The sequence below is a fragment of the Perca flavescens genome, chromosome 11, assembly GCF_004354835.1.
Source record: "Perca flavescens isolate YP-PL-M2 chromosome 11, PFLA_1.0, whole genome shotgun sequence".
Taxonomy (NCBI): domain Eukaryota; kingdom Metazoa; phylum Chordata; class Actinopteri; order Perciformes; family Percidae; genus Perca; species Perca flavescens.
This window is the reverse complement of record NC_041341.1, coordinates 14,506,049-14,531,965: the sequence shown is the minus strand read 5'-3', so window position 1 is coordinate 14,531,965 and position 25,917 is coordinate 14,506,049. Positions and strand designations below refer to the sequence as shown.

The 25,917-nt window shown below is 39.3% G+C and overlaps 1 protein-coding gene across 2 annotated transcripts in view; it reads right to left on the bottom strand.

Moving 5' to 3' along the window:
* Positions 1-25,917, bottom strand: part of fgf14 (fibroblast growth factor 14) — a 103,488-nt gene that overhangs the window by 73,538 nt on the left and 4,033 nt on the right. The window lies entirely within an intron of this gene.

Genomic DNA, 25,917 nt, shown 5'->3' with positions numbered 1-25,917 from the left:
TGTCTGTTGACAAGGAAACAGAGCTTCTGAGGAACACAAGACCTGCTCAGCTAGCCTCTGAAATGAATGCAATTCAGACTTAAACAAGGTTCCAATATGGACAATATACTCTCTAGATTATAGCATCTCTTTTACGTGGTAATTCCACATAGACCCTAAAATACATCCTGGTTGCTTTTCTAAAGTTAGGCCACTGTAAATCCCTGCTGTTTTTATTTAAACTTGTTCACTACTACACAAATGAACACAATCAGGTGGAACACAAACCCAGCACGCCACCTCCAACACATGGAAATTGTGCAAATGCTTCATACTGTTTGTGATTACATGGCTAAAGAGGTCTTCATTTATGATATGAAAATAAGTAGATGCTATTCCTCACTATTCATAGTACATTCCCTCCATGTGTTGATACGCAAATGGTTATGAATACATCATAAATGCTCAAATCAGCACATGGCTTGTAACCTTATGAGCGTGCCACTTTCCATTGAGAAATCCAGAAAGCAACTCTGCAAGATGTGGAGGAAGGTTGATGAGCCACTTTTCAGAAGAGGCTGTTGCCCTACACACGTTTCTCACTCCCTGTTTTGCTTGCTACTGTACATGTATTATATTTAATAATGGTTTTGATGGAACACCACAAAACACATCATGCACATGGCTTGTAGTTTAAAAGAGGCTCATCACTTCCTTACTTAAAAGCCTGCTATACCATGCGTCCATACTAACAACAGGCATCAAAAGTGCTTTCTGCTCTGTTCTAAAGAGGGAGGGGGGTTAAAACCATTATAAATTTAAAACGACAGAGTGCAAGCAACAGCTGTTGTACTGTATTCAACTGCACCAGTCCAGCACAGCCCACCAAACATACACATGCATGCACACATATATGCTCTTCAACAAACTCAAAGCTGTGAGTGCTGCATTACAAAGCTTGCTTTATATTTCATATATATTTTGAATGTGGAAAAATTGATTATTTTGAAGTGATTGCTGTTCTTATGGATACCGCTAAAGCATTGAGAAAAATATTACAGAGCTCCTGTTAGACGTAAAGGTGGAAGATATGCAGATAAAACTATATACTATAAACTATTATTATATAAGTCATACAAAGATACATACACACACATACTGTAGTCGCACATTATTGAACCAGACTCATCCCCCTTCTATTTTCCAGGCACAAACAAGTCTAGTCTTGACTCCAGATGGGAAACAACGATACTCCAATTAGATGTGAAAAGCAGGGCAATGGGTTTGTGTGCATGCATGCACGAACATGTGCAAGTGTGTGTGAGTAATATGTCATGGGAGAGGTCTTTTGTTCCTGTACAGGTCACATCGGAGGAGCCTGGACACAACAAAGGCATCAAGGTGTTAAATGAATTCCAGGTGAGTACAGGTGGTTCACAGCAAAAATACAGAGGTGGAGTAAAAAAACAACTCTTTGGACACAGGTACACACACACACACACACACAAACACACAACCACTATAATGCAAGCACACCTTTTACAGGTTTAGGTAAAACACCCTCAACAGTTTGACTTCCCACATGTCAGCATTTCTTCTGTACTTCAGTCACACACACACACACAAACATGTACGCACCTGCTATACCTGAAGCTAGCCTCCTGCTTTGACAGCAGTAGTGGATTCATTCATTGAGGTAACTATACAAGGGATTGACTCAGCTCGGCTGGTTAGAAACAGCAAAATAAAAAAAACTCTTTATGAAAATAAATCATCATATCATCAAAGCAGAAACTCACTGCTTGTGTCTGTGTGTGAGAGCAGGTGGGACTTCCATGTCTGGGCATGCCGTTCAGTTATCAGCTAGAGAGGTCATGTCTCTTTCCAGGCGGACTACAAAAAAAACAGCTTTTAACAACTGCAACATCCCAGATAGCAAAAACACAAAACAAGCTAGCACTGGAGCTGTGGCCTGGCTACTGTAAGGATAATGTGGGACAGGGAGAGTGGTGAGAAATAAGGCCAAGGCAGCTGAAATGCTCCAATAGTTGCACAACAGCCTTTCACAAAAGCTGCCTGTTTCGTAAGCATGTTTCGCCACTTAAAACCACTCTCCAATTTCCATTGTATGGATTGCATCAATAAATAACACATTTTTTAACCATTACAATTCCATTATGAATATTTCACTGTATTGTTTTTTTTAAACATTACACACTGCTGAATAGTTACCGCTTTTCCAGCCTTAACCAAGGCTTCCGCACAAAAAGCCATTTAAGTTCAAACAGCCTCTAGAGCAGAGATTGAAGTGGCAAGTCATCGCCTGGTGTTGGTTTTTGTAATCTTTATGCAACAACTGTGCCTTTTTTGCTCTTGACTATGAACTTGTTTTGTAAAAGGAATCACAAAATGAACAAGTCTTAATAACACTAATTCATTGGCCAGTAGCTGCCACTGCATTGCAAGCTGATGATGCCGTGGAATTAGTTAAGGAATCAAGGAAATCATCTGGTTTGTCCACACACCCTTCTGTTCGTTTGGTGGGCAGGAATCCAGCAAAGGCCTACCTTCTTGTCGCCGCACTACTTTTTACTGACATCAACACAAAGACAAATGCCAACAGGCATTAAAAAGAAATGTCTTGACATTATTTTGAACCTTTTTATGTCACTCAAAGTTTATTAAATTTGTGGCGCAGTCACTCCCAATCCTTGAAAGGAGTAGCTGTGTGATTTATAGCCATGCTAGCGCCATGGCTCTGGGGAAGGCAATGTCAGTTTGTTGATTGGCCCACCATTTTGGTCCAAACTGAAATATCTCAACTATTGAATGGATTGCCATTATATTTTGTAGAGACATTCATAGTCCCCACAGCATGAATCCTACTGAATGTGGGGTTCCCCTGACTTTTCATCTAGCGCCCACAACAGGACAAAGTTTTAATTTGTCAAATAATTTAGTTTATGACCAAATACCTGCAAAACTATTGACATTCAGCCACAGTTATACTTTCTGTTAAGTGCTATCTAGCAAATAGTATCATGCTAATGGGCTACCATAAAATAGTAAACATCACATGCCATACATCAGCATTGCTACTGTGAGCATGTCAGCAAATATAAATAATAAAGTTTATTATTATGCTATTATGTTGTGTTATTATTGTTTACTTACTTAAATGTTTTACTTGCCCTGCCAAAGATGAGATTGCTTGGAGTGATAAATTTGCTTAGATCAGACCTTTAACAAGGTAAAGAAAGAATTGCAATGATAGAAAACCTACAAAAGTATTTTTTATGACTAAATATTCATTATCCAAGGGGATGAAGACCACAAATCTTCCCTTCATGTCCCCCCTTCAGAAGAGCTGAGCTAGTAATTTCCATGTCGTAGTACAGCTCAGAGCAATGGCCGTATGTGGCACATAATTTAATGGCTTACAGTATATGTTGTCTTGCACTATACATCACGGTTTACCACAGGGCAATAAGAATGGGCCTGGGTCTATGGCCCTCTATCTTCTGTGTGATATACTAAACCATAAATGGCCCATGATCGTTCTCTCACTATGACATAATGTGGATAAACTGGCGAGAAACTTCCGACCATACAAACAACATATATCTGTCACGTTCATATTTACTGGGTCACAAATACCTTGTGTTGTGTCATTGAAAAACAATGAGACAGCTTCAATTTGTCAACTCAGTTAATACTGAGAAGCATGATTTGATAGCAGCTGACATATTTATGACAAAGTGTAGTGCTATGATAGACCTCTGAAATCACACAAAAGACAATAGAAATCATGCATTTTATACGATTTCTATTTTTCAACAAATACATTCCAACATCCATTCACATTTAAAAAACAAGGAGTCTACTTTTTTTTTTTTTTTTTTTGGTGGGGGGCATTTTTAGGCCTTTATTTAAAGACATGCATGCAACTAGGACTACAGTTGAAAATTAGCCGACTGGCTAACACTGACGCATTTACAGAAATGTTGATTAATGTGCATTGTCCTTATATTAATAAATAAATCTTCTTCTTCTTCTATTTGACAGGAAAGATGAAGACATGAAAGGGGCGAGAGAGAGGGGGAATGACATGCAGAAAAGGGCCGCAGGTCGGAACCGAATCCGGGCCCGCTGCGCCGAGGAGTAAACCTCTATATATGAGCGCCCGCTCTACCAACTGAGCTATTCGGGCACCCAGGAGTCTATTTTTTAACTGACAACATGCATATCTGGGGCCTGCATTGATGGCTTTTTTGCTTATGTTGTAGTTTTACTACAATTCCATTAACCCTCAGGTGTCCTGTCTCCCACTTTCTCCTTTATTAATACATACTATAATAGTGTTCAGTGGTCTGTTCCTCAATCTATTTTTATCCCAGCGCTTCTAATTAGATCAGCTCAAAACATATATTAATATAGAGAGTCTGAGGAGGCAGTTTTCTGAAGAGCTCAGCAGCAAGGAGTGACATGGTGCAGGGTGTATATGACACAATGACCTTGGTGCTTCACTGAGTGTCCTTGTCAGTTACTCTTACCTTTCCTCACCATCAACATTGCTGCCAACATCTCACATCAATGGGGTAATCAAATAAGGGCCGGCGCGAATCAGTAAATCTGACAAGTGGATTTAGCTAGGACCCATGTGGATGGCTGTGCCACAAACACGGCAACACTATTATGTATGAACTAAGATTGTTGTGATAACATTAGATGACAAGCACACTGCGCATTATTTATGCTGTAAGGGTTTTCATGATGAAAAATTCAAACCTTTAATATCATTAGCAAGAAAATTGCAGTTGACTCAGTGTTCATTTTAGATCATCATTGACAGATATTCTGCTTCAGCTATTGTAGTCATGAAAATAAGAGAGGAAAAAAAACATTAAACGATAAAAAAGAATTACTCCAGCAACAAAATTACATTAAAAATTGGATTAATGGCGTTGGAGCAGTTTGTTGTCTCAACGGTGGAGAAGGCACACAGTGTATCTGACGAACCTGCGTGTTCTGTTATTTTAAGACCATTCAAGCTGCTAGACATTCTAATTTAAAGGTCCAATATTTAATATATTTACTGCATTTAATCAAAAAATAACCACAATGTGTCATCAGATACTAAGGAAACATGCTAAGTTGAAATACAATCTTCTCTGACATCAATGCTAAAGCCAGTATTTTCGCCTTTGAAATTTCCATTCCGGGACATGAAACGCAAACACTCAAAAGCACACAAACTGTATTAACAGAACTAGATTGATTCTACCCAAGCCCAAAAAAAACTTGACATCTTTCTAAACAGTTGCATGACCAGAGACATGGTAAATATTTGAGATGCATTTAAAAGATGGAGACAGTTTAGAGCCCAAAAGGATGCCAAGTTGGCTAATTTCCTCCTAACAGGTAGGCCTAAGCGATGAGCGTCATTAATTTCTATCATGGCTAACATAGTAGGGATGGGCATTTTCTTTTGTGCTCGCATTAAATTATATAAGGTACTCAAGTTAGTTACTCGCAAAAATAATTGAGACAATGAAGTGATCCTGACTGGCGCAGGCTAACGTCGGCATAGTAATACACGCTAACTGCTAACGTCACTGGAGGATCAGGCAAGCGGGTGAGACACGGCTGCTTACAACCACTGTGACAGACATATGACAGAAACTGCAAGTTTAAATTCCTCATAATGGAAACACACAATTAAACTTTGGCAAAACAACTGTTTAGCCTGAATTGTTGGATTGGGACACAGCTTATGTTTTCTACAGGTCGCTCTGCAATTTATGTAATGTTATGTTAAGAAATATTCTTGTGGCTAACTTACCATAGCCAGCTTCAAGGTTATGATATGTTGGACAGTATGATTCCCACTTTGTTACAAGCTAGCATGCAACCATAATGTGTAATACAGTGATAGCCAAGATGTATAACAGGGTCTGGAAAATAGTAGTACCGACAATCTCCCCCCTACCGAAATACTTTCACCGCTTCTGTTCAGCGGCCGTAGCCGACAAACGGTGACTGTGACCTGGGTACAGACGAACGCAAGGTCCCGGTCTTTATAGCGGCTGTTGCAGTGACGTTAAGCCGAGAAAGAGTGGCTGTCAGTCGGGCACAAAGCCCTGCAAGGTTGCTGCCTTTTTATATTTAGACGATAAAAGTGACTCAGCCAGGTACAGAGCTCCGTGAGAGCACAGGCTTTTATAACCGTAAACATAGCATCATCTAGCAACGCCGCTGCTCTGTGTAGTAATGTCTGGCAATGCTGGGGGAGAAGGCTCTCTCCAGTTTTTTGAATTTGGATTGCAGTAGCCATGTGAAACGCTAGCTGTCAGTATTACATATTGGACCTTTAATAATTAACAGTTTTATCACTGTGAAACAATTATCTTCTGCGCTACAAAAAAAAGCCAGAATAAAAAAGCACAAATTATTTGTCTTGTGTGGAACTTTGCTCATTTATCAACAGTCTGGCTGTCTGGGACAAAATGTGATGACTTTCCATTTTTTGTGATCGAGACGGTTCAACAGTGGCCGGAGGTTACCCTCCCTGTTAATGCTCATTCTATTATAAATTCTCAGACCTGGCATATTTTGCTCTTGCTCGCATTGATCCGTGATTGTCGCACATTCCTATTTCAACTCTGTTCTCACTGCTCAAAAAGATTGCTGATTTGGTTAGCAAGAAATGCATGCACCCCTCTGCTTCCGCAACCTTCTTTGTCAGTGGCAACAGAATCTAGAGTTACTGTGGAGATATTAGGAGACCTTTTCTTGCTGCCGTGGTGAGTTACAGGGCACCGGGAGGACATTTGGCCCCTATCAACAAGACGTTGGCATGCAAAAGACCAGTCCTGCTCATTCTAAAAAGGATCAGATTTTACTGACAAGTCATTTCGGAGCAGGTCTAGGGGAGCCAATGTTGCCCTTGCAGGGAAAAGTGATACAGCAGAGGAGGAGGTAAAGTAAAGTGCACCACAAACAGATAAGAGGGAGATAAGGAGTCCACCGCGGAGGCTGCGGAGGATTAGACTGTTGGCATGAAAAGCCAAAGAATCATCTCAGTGTAGCATTCAACTACCCAATGCTACAGTCATCTGCAAATGCAGACCATATCAAAGCTCACACACATGAAAAGGAAACCAAGAGAAAGTTAGTTTAATGGTTGACTTCATCTACAATGTGTCTGTGTTTTGCTCTAGTAAAAACATACACCATGTAGCCACTACATGGCATAAACCAAGCATGTAGACGGCCAACAGCCGTGCACTTTCAAGTTTTGTAGCAACAGAAAGACAATGAATATGCTGAATGTGCTGGGAAGACGGATGCAGCAGTCAGATCAATCAATCACAGGAGGTGGTTAGAGAAAACAAGATACCAATAAAACGTGCTAGTATCCAAACAAACAAAGCAGCAACTCAATAAAACTCAATAAATTAAATAAAATCCATAGCACCTGTTTTACCTTTTACACAGGACACCCACGCGTGACACACTCAAGTGAATACACATTTAACAGGGTTTTAACCCATTCACAGGTTAATCCCTTACCATCACTGTTTAGAGACTCAAGTGCTACTGCAGATCCATACACTTCTAAATTACATTACATACCAAATAAACTTTAGTTTCAGTTAAGTACCCCTCCTGTGATCCCTTACATCTTAAATGATCTTAATTTTGCATCTTATATTTAAACGGAATAGTTCAATGTTTTAACATATATACCTATTTGCTGCAAAAGCAATCAATATATTAGTGTTAAGCACAGAGCTGGAGCCAGGACATGGTTGGCCAAGCTTAACATAAAGACCAGGAGATAACAAGTCTACCCATTTCCCTAAGTGAAAAGCTACACCTAACAAAGGCCCAAATGCTCGCTAACTAACACGCTGTATCTTGTTTATTTAATCTGTTCACAAACAGAAATACAAAATGACAATTTGCAGATCTAGAGCAAGCTAATTGCATGTACACATGCTGATTGTTACGCCACTTTAGTATCCAGATGGCTTTCTCCAGTGAACTGATTTTTTAAAACGTCATGTAAACAAAGAAACCTGTTTTCCATACATTGGGATGGGTTCAGGTTATGCACGATCAGAACAAGTTCGTACCAATGTGATGGTCGACCACGTCGGAAACCATAAATGTTTATAGCTGTTCCGAACAGCAAAGCCGGGAGGTGGAGTGAAAACTAAATTAAACCCTGGTTAGGAGAAAGGTTGGCATGTGACCCATTTGAATCAATTAAAAACTTTTAACCCACGTCGGTGTGATCTAAAAGGACAATTAATGTTGTGTGACCATACTTTGTCATGTGCTGCAAAACACTGCCAAGCAATTATTATCTTGACCACAGAGATTTGTCAGCTCTGAGAACTCCAAGAAGCCATCCTGTGACAATATTAATTTACCTGCAGAGCCATTCATATTCTATGACATTTCACAAGTGATCGCTTCTCTCCACAGTGTATCCATCACTGCTGTTCACCAGTGATTTAAGAGGACTCTCTACTTTATTATTAGAGGGTTTGAACAGCACACAGGTGCCATATTGGTCCACAACTGTATCAATAGCAGGTTTTTAAACACAGTTCTCTCTTTACACCACAAGCAGGGCAGTGACCTCTGTGAGCTGTCAAGATACTCTGACAAATATTTGACTCTTTGCTTCATTGATTGTTGACATAGACTCATCTTTCTGTCATGAGAGCGTCACTCTTCTCCTTTCCTGTCTCATTTGCACTCCTCTGTCGCTACTGGGAAACCTTAACACCAATGTCTTACCCCTCCACTCCTCTTGTTGTAAATTTTAACACTCTTAATATAACATATTTTACACTTACAGCAATATTAACTTACAGTATAGATGTCATTATTCTTCCATCTCAATTCACTGTCAGGGGATAATATATTATTCCATGAATGAAATATTCAATAATAGGTTACTTCATTTTAGCAGTCTAGTGTAGAATATTATAGTAATTCCCTCTGTGAGTGCTTGAATGGTTGCTTCCCTATTGATCTCCTTGGAAATAGTGAGGAGGATGTATCACAAAGATGAGTAGCATGGGGAGGTCAGATAATTAGGTCAGCACTGTAATGTTAGATTCTGTTTCCCTAAGTGCTTAAGAGATTCAAACCACAAAGTTTCAATTACAGTGTCTATAAGGGGAAATACGGAATATAAGGAGATGGATGGCTTCGATCTTTATCTCAGTTTCTCTGTTCTCTGTTACACCATAAACATTCCAACAGCAGATATACACATACTCAATGGAATGGTAAATTGGTAAATATGTTAACTACCATCAACAAAAGTGGTAGAAGGGGTGGGGGGTCTTGAAGAACTTACTGTTCTTCCTATTTATTCAGACTCCTTGAGGATGTTTTTCTGTCTGCATGCTGTTTAAAGCACAGCCTAAGTCATGAATGTCTCCTTGCTTAATGTCCTTTCTAGGCTGATATAACTAAACTACATGTTATCATTAACATGTTTATACAAGTGTCAATTCAACTTATTGTTGACATAAGCAGAGGTATGGATTGGTAGTAAGTTCATAGCCCTGTGTTGGGCCATCAGGCCATGCAAATTCACTCAATCACACTTCCTTCTGAACCTCAGCAATTTATAACCTAACTATATACATTTGATTGGTAGAGCATGGTAGCGGTAATACACTGCCTGGAATGGAAGTGTTGTTGCTCAGCTCAGGCATCAGCAAGCCATTTCATCAGTTTTTTTTACTGATTTACACATTACAAGGAAATTGTTAAAAAATGAGCACATTTTCACAAGGATTTGCTGTCCCTTAACATCTAAAAGTTCCTGGAGCACAGAGACATTATTTACTGCAGTTTACACTGAACGTGGTCATCTGTGGCAAACACATCTCTGATAACGCTTCTTGTACTAGAATGAAGACAGAACTTGGAGAAAACATTATTTGGATGCTGATTGTGCATCAAGCTGTGAAAAAAAAATATTGTGTATTTTTGCATTTTTTTTATAATCCTTATTTCATTAAGATGTTTTATTATTCATTCACATTTTTGGAATATTTCAAAATATTAGAGATACATTTTTTTAAATAACCAGCCGTATTGTCAGGGAGTATTTTTATTTTTCAGCCTAATACATATAACGTTATTAACCCTCCGTGTAGGAGAAGGTGCATTAACCTCTCTTTTAGCTTGTCTGATCCTATAGAAATTTGAGTTAATGATCACAGCTGAGGACGGTGACAGAGTTCAGCTATCATCCGTAAAAGAAGCCAAGAAGTTTCTCTCGGCCCGAGACACCTAGCATGGTCTGACACGGTAACTCTTAACAGCCTGAATGCTAACTAGCTGTATTGCCAGCTCTGGCTAACGCAAGCTGAATTAGAGCCTGGACTCCACTGCTGCATATTGGTCTCATGTTGTTCTTCTCCGCAGTCTTGTTTTTTTGGCCAATGTGGCTGCATGGAGTTATGCCTTTAAACTAGAGCTGGCTGCAGATTTTTTATTGCACTAGTTTTGTTTCTTTTAGAGACAGTTTGGCCTACATACTTCATCAGGTTTGGCTCCAGTTCTTCATAACCATTCATTTATTCCTTCTGCTCAGACCCAGCTTTCCAGATCTGGTCAAACAAGGGCCTGCTAACTATCAACGATCTCTATGCTGATGGCGTTTTCTATTCTTTCTCAGATTTATTAGCGAAGTTCAACCTTCCAAATAGCCATCTATTCCACTACTTTCAAATTCGACACTATTTACCATCTCAATTGCCTAACTTTCCTAACCAACCTCCAGGTTCTATGATTGATAAATTCTTATCACAAAACTCAAGTCAACGGGACCTCGTATCAACAGTTTATAATCTCATTTCAAAGATAAAGTAAAACTGTTTGGACACCCTAAGGACCACTTGGAGCCAGGATCTCGGTGTTACTTTAGCAGATGAGCAATGGGAACAGCTATTAGATGGTGTACACTCCTCTTCGATGTGTGCAAGACACAGCCTTATACAGTGCAAGATTCTACACAGAGCCCACCTTACAAACGCAAGATTAGAATATACCAGATAGAACTGATAAGTGCAACGGTATAATCAATCGCCTGCCAACTACATGCACATTTTCTGCTCTGTCCCAAGTTATCAGCATTCTGGTTTGCAGTATTTGGTACAATTAGCACAGTCCTAAACAAACCAATACACCTCGACCGCCTCTCTGCCCTCTTCAGAATCTTTCCCACACTCATCACGTCCAAAACCGCAAACGGTGATTGCGTTTGCCACACTCCTCACTAGGAGGCTCATTCTACTTAAGTAGACTCACTCCTCCCCTCCCACACATAACAAATGGATTGTTGAGGTACTGCAATGTGTAAGGCTTGAAAAGATCAGGTATTATTTAAGCCTTTCCACAAAATCTGGCAACCCTTTTTAGCCCATGTCAACACATGAGATATTATTTATTCTATTTTTTTATTTGTCTCTTGTTTTGTCTCTTCTGTCCTGGTGTGTGTGTGCGCGAGTATGAGTGTAGGGTTTTGTTTGTTTTTTGTGGGTGGGCTATAGGGACCTGAAGACAGGTGTGTGGAAGGTCCAGTATGTGGGTTTGAAGCTCCTTTTGTTATCACTTATCTGTACAATACTTTATTTATGTGATTATCACTAACTTGGAAACAATAAACAAGATATTGAGAAAAAAATGGAAGGAATGGAGTGCAGAAGAAAATAAGCAACCTATTTCTGTAAGCTAAGGTATGAGAGTTTGTCAGAGTACAATTACTCTGCAAAAAAGGGGTTTCACTTTTACACAGCTTCAGCTAGGGTCCTTGGTTATTGCCTGAGCAAGGCACTGTGAAACACTTTGGCCAGACCTCTCGTTTTCTTTCTCTCACTGTGCTGTACATACAGCGTTATAACACACTCCCACATTCACACTGCAAAACTGTCCTTGCACAGGGAGGTTGCTAGTGGCTCAGGGACCATCGTTAAAGCCCAATGTAAACCGTTATGTAAACTCTCTTAAAATGTCCATTACACAGAGGAGTTTCCCACAATTGTTATTTTAGGTTTATTTTTAGTTAACTAATACAGAGCATCTCACTTAAGTCATTCCTTGTCTGGAGTCATTGAGGTTCTGCAAGACAGAAATAGAGTAAATAATGTATTTTCTGAACAAACAAGGGTTCAGAAGGATAATAATGCCAACTTATACTGATGTAAAAAATATTGGCCAATTTGGTGACAATCTTCCCACTTTTCTATAAGCAGCAGAGGCATTAATCAGACTTCACATCACATCTGGTCATTCTCTGTCTCTCTTAGACAAACATAACCATGTTCAACCAATAAACAAAGAGAACTCTAAGAAGAGATTATTCTATTGAGAGCATCACAATAAAATACAGAATATTTCTTATTTTAATGTCTAGTCTTCTGTGTAAGCTTGTGTGTGTTGGGGAGTGGCAACAGAGGCAACAGTGCTGTCTGGCCTTGGAATGGGTGAATCGTGACTACATTGCTATAAGAGCAGTTCTGTCAAAGTGACTACCGTACTTCATTAGCCATTATCAAAGAGCAATTCTTTCATCACATGTTGGGTAAGGTGTTGAGGCCTGACTGCAGATTCACTTAATGTGAGCTGAAGAGAAGAGTTTGGTGTCACTGTTGATCCACAGCCACGCATCAATCTTCTTGCTTGGCCTCGAAATAGGTTCATATATTATGCAGGTCAAATAATACGGAATAAACTCCAGATGCATTGCATGCATAATGAAATAACCTCCTCTTTGGCATGCTGCTGCATAAAAATAATATTGGAAGAGTGGACCACACACACACATGCATGCAAACGTACTCACTCTCTAACACACACATACTACAAAGTGTGACCTTCAGGTTTGATCATCTGCAATGCAGTGATTAGTTTTATTGGTGTGGAAGCAGACTGCATTGATAAGACTTTTTCCCTGCTCAAACAGTCTTCACATCATTTGTGCTTCTTTTTATACGACGCAGACTCTTCATGTCAATTACACTCACACTGTGAATCCATGAAGTGATCTGATCTCAGCAAAAACAATACTGCATGTCCCCGTGTTCAACCTGTTGGACCATTTTCAAAAAGGGCAACAAGTGTAATAATTGTGTAATTATGTCAACTTCGACTCTTAGCTTGGCAAGCTGACTCACCGTGCTCTCCTTCAGCCTTTAGTGCCTTGCGTAAATGCCGCTCCAAAATCTTAGCAAAAGATGTTACCTCCATATCTGGCTGCAAAAGCCTATACTGGATCAAGCTTGATTTCTCTTAATTTAGAATAAACACATCCTATTGCTATATGCTGCTCGGGTTTTTGCACCCTTCATGAAGTCCCACAGAGCTTGACACAACCTTTTAACCCAATCACAGGAGCATGGCCACCTTCTAATATACACACACATACGTCACCTGTCACCTACTTGTGAAGACCCCGCCACCATCTCCCCAACAGAACCTTCCAGCATGCAGATAACCATATCCCACAGATAGCAGTGACACTTCCTCAGCTCGCTGGAGGTAACCTAACAGAAATGTCAAGTGCTGTCATGTCATGGCTAAATGGTGTTTGGTGAAATGGCAACGTGTATACTGCCTGTATGGCATCATGTGAGAGATACTAAGTCCCCAAACAAAAAGGTCTCTCAAAAATATTGTGCAGCTGGTGAGTTTAGCAACATGTTTGTACAGATGTGTTTCAGCCTCCACTATGTCCCCTGGTGCTGTATCTGTCTGGTCTCTGACACACTGTACCTGAGCACTGAGTGCTTCACCGTCTCTAGCCTAGTGTGTATAACTGAAAACAACTGGCCTTTCTGCGCAGAGAGCCGAGCACTCACCACCACAAACAGGTTACTTAGTCACTGTCCACCCCATCATCGCTCTCTCCTTCTCTTTCTCTGTGTCTGGGGGGGGGCAGTCTAAAACTGTAGTAAATTGAACTTCAAGACAGGGATGTGCAAGTATGAAAATAAGAACTTCCAAATGGTTATCACTACAATGTTGACAAAGCTATGTAAGTGCCCAGGAGCAGGAAGGCAACAAGGCAACAAAGTGTTGGGCTAGCTGGGTTTGATGAATGAGACGGAAGCTCTGGGGCTAATGCCCTTTTTTTCACAGAAAAACTGTTTGGAAGTGTTTTTCTGCTCCCAAACAATGCACACACAAATTAATACAGAGAGAGAGAGAGAGAGAGAGAGAGAGAGAGAGAGAGAGAAGGGGAAAGACAGAGGCAGAAGCAGCACAATACTGCCTGCTGCACTGCAGCAAAAATCTACACAGCACACTGTAGCCACCACACAACCTACAGCACAGAACAGAGTCCTGTACAGAGAGAGACAAGTGAAAGACCGAGTGAGGTAGACTGTGTGTGTGTGTGTGTGTGTGTGTGTGTGTGTGTGTGTGTGTGTGTGTGTGTGTGTGTGTGTATGTGCGTGTGTATGTGTGTGTGTGTGTGTGTCCCTGTGTGTGTGTGTGTGTGTGTGTGTGTGTGTGTAAAAATGACAGGACAATAGAGAAAGCAAAATGTTATTTTTCTATCGTTATATAGAAAAATAACAGCGCCTTACGTATTTGTTTGGCAAACGCAGCACCTTGCTGGATGATGTCCCATTTTGATCCGGCAAAAGATGAGCCAGCTTTGACTTTTTTGCTGGGGGACCCTGCTTTTTTTTTTTTTTTTTTTTTGCCAGCCCCCTCCAAATGACTGGAAGGGCTTAATTCTTTCATGCAGTGCTTAAGTCCTTCTGAACGTGGCCTAACAGTCCTTAGCCTCAGCAGAGACCTCTGAAATCTGGACCAAATTATAGCCAAAGAAAAAGAAAAGATTCACAAAAGACATTTAGCACAGAACAGACAATTCTAAATGGGTATAAAAAGAGATACTGAAAGACTGAGTACCCTAACATGGCCATTGAGACACACCTGGCAACCCAGTCAGCTCTGCCAACAATAAGGAGCGGTAGAGAGAGAGAGTAACACAGCTACAATGCAGCCTGTAAAAAGAAATAATAATACAGTTCTTATTACCAAGAACTCAACTCACTCCCAAACCAAAATGATATTGTATATATTTTAATTGATCTCTTTTGTTGAATACTTATTACCATTACCTTTACATTCAACAGGTAAATCATATGTCCAGACTATTTGTCGTTTTCTTTCTTAAATTACACCGTGGACCTTGTACACATGCCTTGGGAATGCTGTATTGGCATGACCATAATAAGGTAAAGAGAGCGCGATAGAGGTAGATAGAAAGACAGAGAAAGTATCCTGCTCTGCCTATCCCGTCAGTAAGAAGCACAGTCAGATGATGGACAACAGTAATAAATGAGCTACAGGCCAACAGTGAGTCATGAAATTATATCAGCAATCAATCATAATCGAATCATTAAAATGTACTTCCAGCACAGGAAAAAATGCAGGCCCAGCTGAACTCACTCTGTGTTTCCCTCCACCAGTCCTCATTGCTATAAAACAGTACAACAGCAAGCCATCACTTTAGCAGTGGGCCTGTGGCTGTATGATTTGTAGTAACATGTACTGTGGCTTAATAACACACAGACACACCAGAATGTTCAGTCTGGTTTGTTATAAATGGTTAGAGATGCCACATCCCTGTCATCAGAGCCACAGGGAACATGACCCAACCTTCTTGCTGTATAGCATAGCAACATGCTAATGTGACTGCATTATATTCCCCTCCTAGATGACGGCCTGGAAACAATATTAACTGATAACATGGACTCACACGGCACACTCCATCAGCCCCCGTTGCTAGGTATTTTTATACTTTAAAATCAGGAAGAACATTAAAGGTCCCATGGCATGAAAATTTTACTTTATGAGGTTTTGTAACATTAATGGGAGTTCTCCCAGACTGCCTATGGTCCCCCAGTGGCTAGAATGGCAATAGGTGTATCTGAGCCCTGGGTATCCTGCTCTGCCTTTGAGAAAATGAAAGTTCAGATGGGCCGATCTGGAATCCGCTCCTTATGAGGTCATATGCATAGTACAGTATATAAACTGGACCAACAGATCCCAGGATATTAGAAGCACTTTTCTGTTGATGGCTGAGCGTTACTGCGCAGCCTCCAACGGAGTTCGAAGACGTAGATGTGACGTGAGCAACCTGTCTGAAAGTTGTAAGTCTTCTGGTAGCTGTGCCAAGAGAAATCTCAATCATTCCCAATCTTACAGAGACGGAGAGCGTAGGTATATGTTAGGAGATAACATGGGCACAGGCTAATTATTGCTAACTAAAATGCTAGTTAACATTAGTAATTAAACTTAAACATGGAATGTAAGTCGAAACTGCCTGCGGGCTTCTCCTGTACTGTACGGTAATTCCTCTACTATGCGACAGTAAGTCGCGTAGTTATGACACAATCGTTAGTTTATTTTTACAAAAACGTCTGCTACGGAACCATAACGTGAGATACAAGGTAATGGAGCCTTTTATACATTGTTGTGTTTCTTTGGAAATAAACAATGGACAAATAGAGTCTTTAAACGCTTCAGATGTAAAGTTATAGCTGTCAAAGTGGCGCCAAAATGAATGGCAGTCAATGGAATGGTAACGGGAGTTGATGGCTTGGTAGCATCAAAATGGCGCCAAAGGAGCTACGCTTTCCAGGGAGAGGCTTACCCCCTTGGTCATAAGGAGCAAGGTTACCTCCCCTTTCTCTGCTTTGCCCGCCCAGAGAATTGCCCTGCCCATGAGAAAGAGAGAGACATCATGGCTTGCAAACAAGCAAAGTGGCAGTTAGTCAAGGCCACCCCCCCTCTCTTCTCTTCAATAGCATTTAAAGCTACAGACACAGAAATGGTACATCCTAAGGAAAGCTCATTGTGGGACTGGCTCTAGTGGCTGTAATTCTGCACCAAGGCTGAATTTCGGGAAAGAGATTTCAGATACAGTATTAGATGACCACTAAGGCCTATATATAAGCATCAAAAGAGCACCATGTCATGGGACGTTTAACAGGCTCTATTATCATATAAATAAAAAAAGTGCATTAAAAGTGTATTAAAGTGCTCATATTGTGCTTTTTGGCCTTTCCCCTTTCCTTCATAATGTTATATATCTTTTTGTGCACATTATAGATTTACAAAGTGAAAAAGCCCAAAATCCACCCCAAAGGGACTTAAAATCTTCCACAGAAAACACTGTTCACAAACTGCTCCAAACAGCTCAATTGTAGTCCAGGCTTTACTTCACACGTTATAATGCTCGCCTGGCTGCTAACATGGTACTCCCTCATACTCTGCAACTGACAAGCTAGCAGTACCTACTGTGCATGTGCGACTCCCAACAAAGATGGAATAGAAGTGTGATTCCCCACTCTGTAGCTAAAACTAAAAACTAAAAAAAGAGCTCAACGCACAGGATGAAAAGAGGAGCTGCAGCAATGTGCAGTACAACAAAAATATGGTGTTTTTGGAAAATTAAACCACATAAACCTATTCTGGTACATCCTCTAAATACAATTATGAACCTGAAAATGAGCATAATATGAGCACTTTAAAATTACAATATTGGAAACTAAGACATTGCCCATTGGTTTCTATAATATACAGTAAATGTTTGTTTTCCATTGGATTGATTTCATTCCATCTGCATTTGTATTCTTCACATTACTTTTACTTTGTATTTCTATCAAACCATATCAAGTATGAAGTTTGCCAACTGTCCTCATCCTGTGTACCTGCTGTGCATCATGTTCTCAGATCTGAGAAGACTGTTTATAGCTCCATCCTCAAAAGGAATAATTCAGAACCAGATTAAAATACCTTTTTGTCACCTGCTTGAGTATTTTCTTCTGATTTAAGCAGGTTAGCTCTAAGAGATCGCTTGTGTGCCAATATTACATCCACTCACCCCATGTGCGCATAAAAAGTTTATAATCAACTTTTAATCATTCTACAATTTTGTTAACATTACAACTTTTACTTCCCCTTTCTTCTTTATATCTATTATACTGTATATATATATATATATATATATATACTGTATATATGTATATATATATCTGATACTAATACCGATACCTCAACTCAGAGTATCTGCAACTCTAAATACCAAAACCAATACCAGTTCTGTCTTTGTTCACAGATTTTAAACTTGTGTCTCACTGGGAGGAACTTAATCATTTTTATGTAGAATAATATGATGCCAGGAAAGCTATGACACTAAAAAGTGAGTGAACAAGCTCAACTTGACTCAATGTATGTGAATGACTGTGGAAAAACTGAATTTTAAAAATTGCATTTACAAAAACTATTTAATGTGGATCCATCACGTCATAGCCAATAAATGGTCCATTTGATAAAGTATTTTTTTCATTGAGAAATCTAATTTTCACATTATTTACCTTAATTTAAGCTTAGTTTGTAATATTTATTCACATAATGAAGATTTATGGCAGCATTAAAAAAGTAATCTACATCAACATCTATTCTCAAAAATAAATACCTCAGTAAACTGAAATTACCTTTACCATGGTCATCACTGTGATGAAGGCCTCCAAAAAGAAACATTAGCAAGATACTTTTGACATCACTCAAAGTAAATTGGTGAGTACTACCTGAAGGATTTTTGGTATCTGCATTACCCTTTAGGCTATTTACAATGATGTGGTCATCTCTGCAGTAGTTCCATCGGAACTACAGTGACTGTACTGGGAACTGTGCCAATGGCTTTGGTGAGGTAATGGTCATAGGAAACAAAGCTAAAATAGCATTAGTTGCACTCATATTATTTTAAATGGTTTGTTTTCAACACAAGCACAAAATCAATGTGAGTGTGTGTAATACACATATCTCTTTAAGTTATAAAACCACAACATTACGTTGGGTTGGATCCAGATACTAACACTGTAGACTGTAGCATGGGTATTAGAATAGAAGCAAAGAACCACTAAAGACAAAATGTTTGAGAGAGTGTATGTAAAGAGAAGGTATTAGAAATTAGGGAGATCAAGAGATGGTTGGGTCAGGGAACAGAGAGCAGGACAAAGAATGCTGATGGATGAAAGGCTAAGCATCTAGCAGAGTCTAGAGGAGGCAGAGTTTAAACCATACAACATCTAAAAACATGCACTAGTGTGATGTCAATCATAGGTTTCTCTGGGGTAATTTTAAAGTCTATTTTGTCTATTTTGTGTTTTTGGGAGCTTCTGTGGATTCTGACATCTGCATCACTGATAAGAAACTATATAGGCAATGACTGCGGGAAGCAGGGCAAATAGTTTACGGCTAACTGCAGTGAACAGCGTCTTCTTGCATCAGAAAAACTTAAAGCTATAGTGCGCAATTTCTGCCGCCCCCATGAGGAATTCTAAGTAATAACAACAAAATGATTCAAGCCTTCCGTTACCCCCCCTCCACAACAAGGCTCTGTTCTAAAGGCTGGATTCTTTTGTTATTAGCATGGTTACAAATGTCAATGGGCTTTTGAATGAGGTTTTCTTACTTCTGGAACACTTCAGCTCTCAATGGCTATTGAGGACACTAATCTGCTAATGTCACAATATTAGCCTCCAGAATGAATAACTTCTGGTTTCTATCAAATACAACAATATGGATGTGATGATCACATTGACACATTTGACTAGGCTGTCCACACAACAGGGATCAAAACACAAGGGTTTCAAAAATGTTAGCCTATCCATATTGTGGCATCAACACACTGCACATTGGTTGCAGAGGCATCAAGTCAGTACTTATTATCTAGATTTTAAGCATGCTACCAGCAGTTGACAGTGTTGATTATTACAATGAATTGTCACAGCAATCGTTTCATACCCTGAACTCTGAGACAAAAGCTCTCTCTGGAGACAGAAGCCCACACACCCATTAAAATGGTCTCATCCACTTCCACAGTGTTAACATCAATTGCACAAAGAGGCATTTCTGACACCTCAGCATGCATCTTGGGTAATGATGATGAACTTCAAAAAGGCTCATCTGTGTCAGCTCTGCTGTACAACTGTGTACAACTCTTCAAACTTCTGGCGCTGTAAATCAATAATCTTATCGTCTAACGGAATGATTCTTTCTTGCTCTTCATCTCTCAATCTCATAACTTTGTCATTTTATTCTGAATCAGAGCACAGCGCAACAGCCTTGTCAAGAGCTCAGCAGCTCCAGGAAAATCACAGCAGCTCTACAGCAGCTATCATGTTTCGAATCCACTGGGGTCCTAGAAGTTGTGAGCATTAAGATGTGTCATGTGTTAGGGAGAACATGCTTAGAGTTGTGTTACAGTCCTGCTCTTCACACAATTCCACACTTTCACTCAAAGAAGTGGGGGATATGTCATACAGCTCCTAATATTAGGGGCAGATGAGGAGCCAAATTACAATATGATTTATGGAGCCTCTATGAGACACAGAGCAGAAAACCAAGTGGGGAAAAAGCACAGGATATACTCTCCTGCTGAGATGTGTGTTCCTAGAAAATAACAGAGCTTTCAAACTCATGCTTGCACTCGGTAAAGCCACTTATAAACTACTGAGGTCAGTGAAATCAGGGAATCCATGAAATGAATGTTTACCAAAAGATTAAAATTGCACCTGTCTTTTATTTTAATTAGGGTGACCAGACATCCCGGTTTGACCGGGACAGTCCAGATTTTGAATTGCTTGTCCCGAATCCCGACAAAAGCCTGTCGGGACGCTAAAATGTCCCGGTTTACACCAGGAGCAGCGTGAGCCGATTTTGCCGTGTCTTCAGCCCCGAATGTTTTGAGTGTAGCCCCGAATGTAACTTTGTCCAGTTTATTTTTCCGAGGCGAATAGAACGGGCAGCTACGTGCAGGGTCCAAAACAATGTTTTAACAACTGTATACTACTATCCCTGTATGGATGTGATATGATTTCTATCTTTGTTGTTGGTCTGGCTCAGGTTAAACTCTTTGTAAAACATAAACAAACACAAACAATGAATGCCACAGAACTTTCTTTTATTATCCAGTTTGACAGTGAATTATAAAAAGAACATAAACTACTTTAACGTAGATTTTCTTTAGGGCTTTATTACGTGGTATCGGATCAGTACATAAACTCCAGTACTTCCCGATACCGATACCAGCCTTTAAGGCAGTATCGGACCAGATACAGATACTGGTATCGTTATCGGACCATCTCTAATGGAAATATCGCAAACCGCTATACAGTGTTTTGGTGTCTTATAGCCCTTAAAATCTTTGGATCTTTTACCCAAACTGAACTTCCTGGATTGTATTTCATAGTCTCACAGGTGTAGTGGGACCTAGAACTGACCTAAAATTGAGTTCAAAGTCGTTGAGATTAGAAATTGATCTCAGTGTAACATTGTTATGGTTAACATATCCCTCATAGCCTAACTAGCAATTTCACTGACCTTAAATGACTCAAAATGATTGAGTACAAGAAAGTTCATAAAACTGTGACTTGAGACACAATTTATCTTATTCCTTCAAATCTGACAAGACTGTCAGTACCCATCCACAAATGGCCAATTTTCTGCTGCCATCAGAAACCGTGAAAGGGAAGAAGTGTCAAATGCATTTGAGCATTTGTAACCAGAGGTTTCTCAGTGTGACTGCTCAAATTATGTTTTTATATTGCATCATGTAGACAATCTACTTAAAACTACATATTAAACACTCTTGATTTCTCTAATTTTACTAAATCAGCATCCTTCACAGTAATCTCATTGAGCCACATATGATAGCCAGGTAGCCAACTGTATCTATGATTCAAATTACAAAGCAATCAACTATTCATCGCTCAGCACTCAAATTCTACTTGCTGTTCATTCTGAGGATATTTGTTTGGCCTTTAACAAGATTGCAACAAATATGATGGGTAGCATAAAGCATAAATGTCACATTTTTAGTTTCAAATGTTTTAACACATTTTTTGGTAGAAAGGAAATATGCATTGAAACAAAGACAGAAAGATGTAGGCCTAACCTTTTAAAACAGTTACCAGGTCAATCACAGTTTACGACAATATTATTTCTAATGTCTTCAATCTACTAAGTGCAAGTAAAAATACAGGTAGCCTCTTCGCACCTTTAGCTAAAAACACAATTCCATCCCCTGTGCTTTACCTCCATTTGGAAAGACTTACAATTCCACCATGTTATTATACGATTTACAAGCCAATATTGATCCCATGAGCTGACTAAAAATAATTCACATTACTCAAGTTGACTTTGAAGACCCTTGTGGAAAGCAGAAACAACACTGAAATATTACACTTTGCTTTGAATTTGCTGCGAATTTGATAGCAAGCAGTTGATCGTTTACACAGCCAGCAGATACAGAGCAACATTTATTCGGATTAATGTGTCTGGCAACTTTAGAGAAATTTAGGTCCAAAATTCACTTTCCATTTAGGTCTGGTTTGGACTATACCAACTCCCAAGGTGAATATATGGCTGCTAAAACGCTTCACTATGTCCACCAGCTAGTTGCTAATAACTTTGTCTGCTGTTTAGTGCTGAGCAAGTAGTGTACAGTGGGTTCTTAGTTCTTTTTAGCTGACAACAGCTGTCTGCTACGACTAAAAATGATGCCAATGAAAGCAGTGAGAATGAACCAAAGCAATTGTGGGCTGTAAAACCAAAACAATTAGCCAAAAAAGAGATGATTATTTGTAGTATTGTATTTGTAGGTTGTCACTATGAGCAACAGTTTCACATTCAAGTAATTTGATCCATTGTTAATACAAAAATATTGATTTTAGCAAACTTTAAATCCAATAATACAATTTACAATTCAATGCTGAAAAAAGACAAGAACATAATGGTTAAATGACACTACTCAATGATGTTTATTTTGAGCCTCTAACGAATTACAAATGTTAAACATCAAAGTATCAGACAAATAAAATATGTTATCCACTCCAGATCCATTTCACGGTGTCTCCCCTTCAAAAAAAAAACTTCATTATTCGTCACATACAATAGTACAGTACAATGTAGTGAAATCTAATCTCTGCATTTAACCCATCCAAAGCATTAGGAGCAGTGGACAGCTACATACAGCATCCGGGGAGCAACTTGGGGATCAGTGACACTTTGAAATGTGGCTGGAGGAGCCTGGGATTGAACCGCCAATCTTGTGGTTGAGGAGTGACCAACCCAGCTCTAATTCTGAGCCACAGCCACCCTAGTTCAAGTGAACTACCATCAGGCCTAACCTTGAGGGAATAGAGAGCAGCTCTGTGCCCGGGCTGTGAAACCATCCACCTGCAGATCCAGTAGCCAGTCACCCTTGGAGGCATCTAGCCAGAACCGTATGTCCCATCATCCCTCTCACCTCTGCAAACAGGAGCATCTGGAAAGTATCCAAAGCATCCTGAGAGATGCTTCATTTAAATTCAGAATATTTTTTCCACAGACATTAATTAATCCTACCTTTCTACAGCCTCGTTTTGCTTCTCTCTCTCTCTCATATATATATATATATATATATATATATATATATATATATATATATATATATATATATATATATATATATATATATATATATATATATATATATATATATATATATACACACACACACACACACATACACTATATACATTCTCTTGTCTGAACTGATTTGTATGTAAACTTAATTGTCACACAAAGGGAGGTAGAATAGCAGCCAGGAACTTGAATCTCATCACCCCTGCAGGTCATATTTTTCAAGAGAGGGTCAGAGACAGTCCAAATGAATTCACTGTGGAAACCAATGACTGGCGTCTTTAACCCTTCAAATGTATGGATCTGTTAACCAAATTGGACTTCCTGGATTGTATTTCATAGTCTGACCAATGCCGCAGGGCCTGAACTCCCGTTCAATTAGTATGGACCTAAAATTGAGTTTAAGGTCTTGTTTCACTGTAATTTCTGGTGTTTTAAGATAAGAAATAGATCTCAGTGAAACTTTTAAGGACTATGGTCAATATATCACTCATGGCCTAAAGCAATTTAACTGACCTTAAATGACTGCAATGTTTCTGTAAGAAACCCAGCAACATGCCACAGTGGTTGGAGGAGGATATTTTTAGCCAACCCGGCTGTTATTCTAATTGTAGGAGTTCTTGTTTCAATCTTACCAACCCCCTTTAATTACACTGTTGTTTCTTTGTTACCACAAATTAAACTATTGTGAGTATGTAACACAAATTAAATGTAACGCAATCATCAAGTATATTTTAGCATAGAAAAATCCCTTTAAATTCTTAAACGGGCAGGATTTTGCAAAAAGCAGAATTTGAGATATATTGCTCTGAGGTAATCAGGCTAGATGGAGAAAAGACACCAGCAAAATAATTAATAAAAAGTTATTAAAATGCATATGTATTTTCAGATTACACTATGGAAGTATCTGGTCAATAAAGAACAGTGTACAGTAAATTTTTTTTTGAATTTTACGAAGGGGTCATTCAATATTCCGACACAGTCATTGTTCTTTAAGTTATAACGTTATAACCAGCCTAGTCATGAACCTGTCAACTACAGTTTATAGTTTTATATACCTGTCTTTCACAAAACTGTTTCCATTGTCCAGACAGGTGCATTTTGTTATTATGGCTCTACTTACATTTTGTTTTATTTTATGAGACAAAAAAATTATATCCATAGCTCTTATTTCTGAATGGTTTATGTGCCACAAATCAAAACATTTTAGTTGTAATTGAGTTTTTAGCACCAGTAAAAGGATATAGTCTCCCAACATCAGTATGGGTGGTTTGCTATGTCAGAGACTCAAATTAATTATCTTGGGTCACTGCTTAATGAGAGTGAGTTAAAGCTAGAGCTTAGGGCTAAAGCTCCACTATACCCATGAAACAAACAAGAGCAATAGCGTTACAGTGCTGAAGCTTCGGTTCCGTCTCCTGGCTCTGTCACACACAATAAAGTTGAGTTTCACTTGATATGCTATGAACCATCATCACGTGGACACCCAGTTGTTATGTGACCTGTGCTGTCACTCTGCTTTCAATGAGCCGCTGCTGTGCTACTCTGAGGAAGCCACCTACTGACTTAACACATTTACTGCAAATTTGCCCTTTCAGCTTCCTGGCTATGTCTTCTATATAGAATTCAACGCTGTGCCAAACTTTTAAGCCCAAGAAATGTCAGTGAGCACCCATCAATTATATCTTTATTATATGTGGCAGTTCATGACATTACTTTTTCCTCTAACGTTAACCACTAAATGCCTTTATTAGACCCTCGTCATTCATCGTAGCTGTATGACCAACTCAATGACGTTCCTAAAGTTTTAAGAGGACATCTATGTGTTCATTTGCACAATCATCAATGCTAGATGCTGCAGGGTGAAACTTACTGCATCTCCATCCCTTCCACTCAGCTAGTTCGTCACTTAATTGACTTAATGAAGTATGTTCACTCAGGGACATGTACCAATGCACATGGTCATGAGACTATGGACATTAAGGGTTGGCCGGCAATGCTAGTTGTACCACACCACCAACCCTAAGGACAATCTACCATATACTGTATAAAACAATAATGTTGCTGGAAAACAGTGACTACTATTAACTATAACAGCATAGTGAGACTAAAAGGCTGGATGCACAGTCTTTATGTGAAGGCAAATTGCTATATGTAAAAAAAAAGTAAGTTGTTCTGTTGTGTGCTACAACTTTGAACCAGCTTGTTCATTTGCATCAGAATGCAACATATCTTGGTGGTTTAGCTTATCTAAAGTGACAGCTTCTAGAGTGTGGATGACTCGGAAGTTTAACGTTTTAAACAATGCAATGTCAATATCATAGCGTAACCATTAAGTTACACAGAAACACTGCATTCATGGCATCTGGCTTACACATAAAATGTGCTATATTTCCATACATGTGCATCAAAACA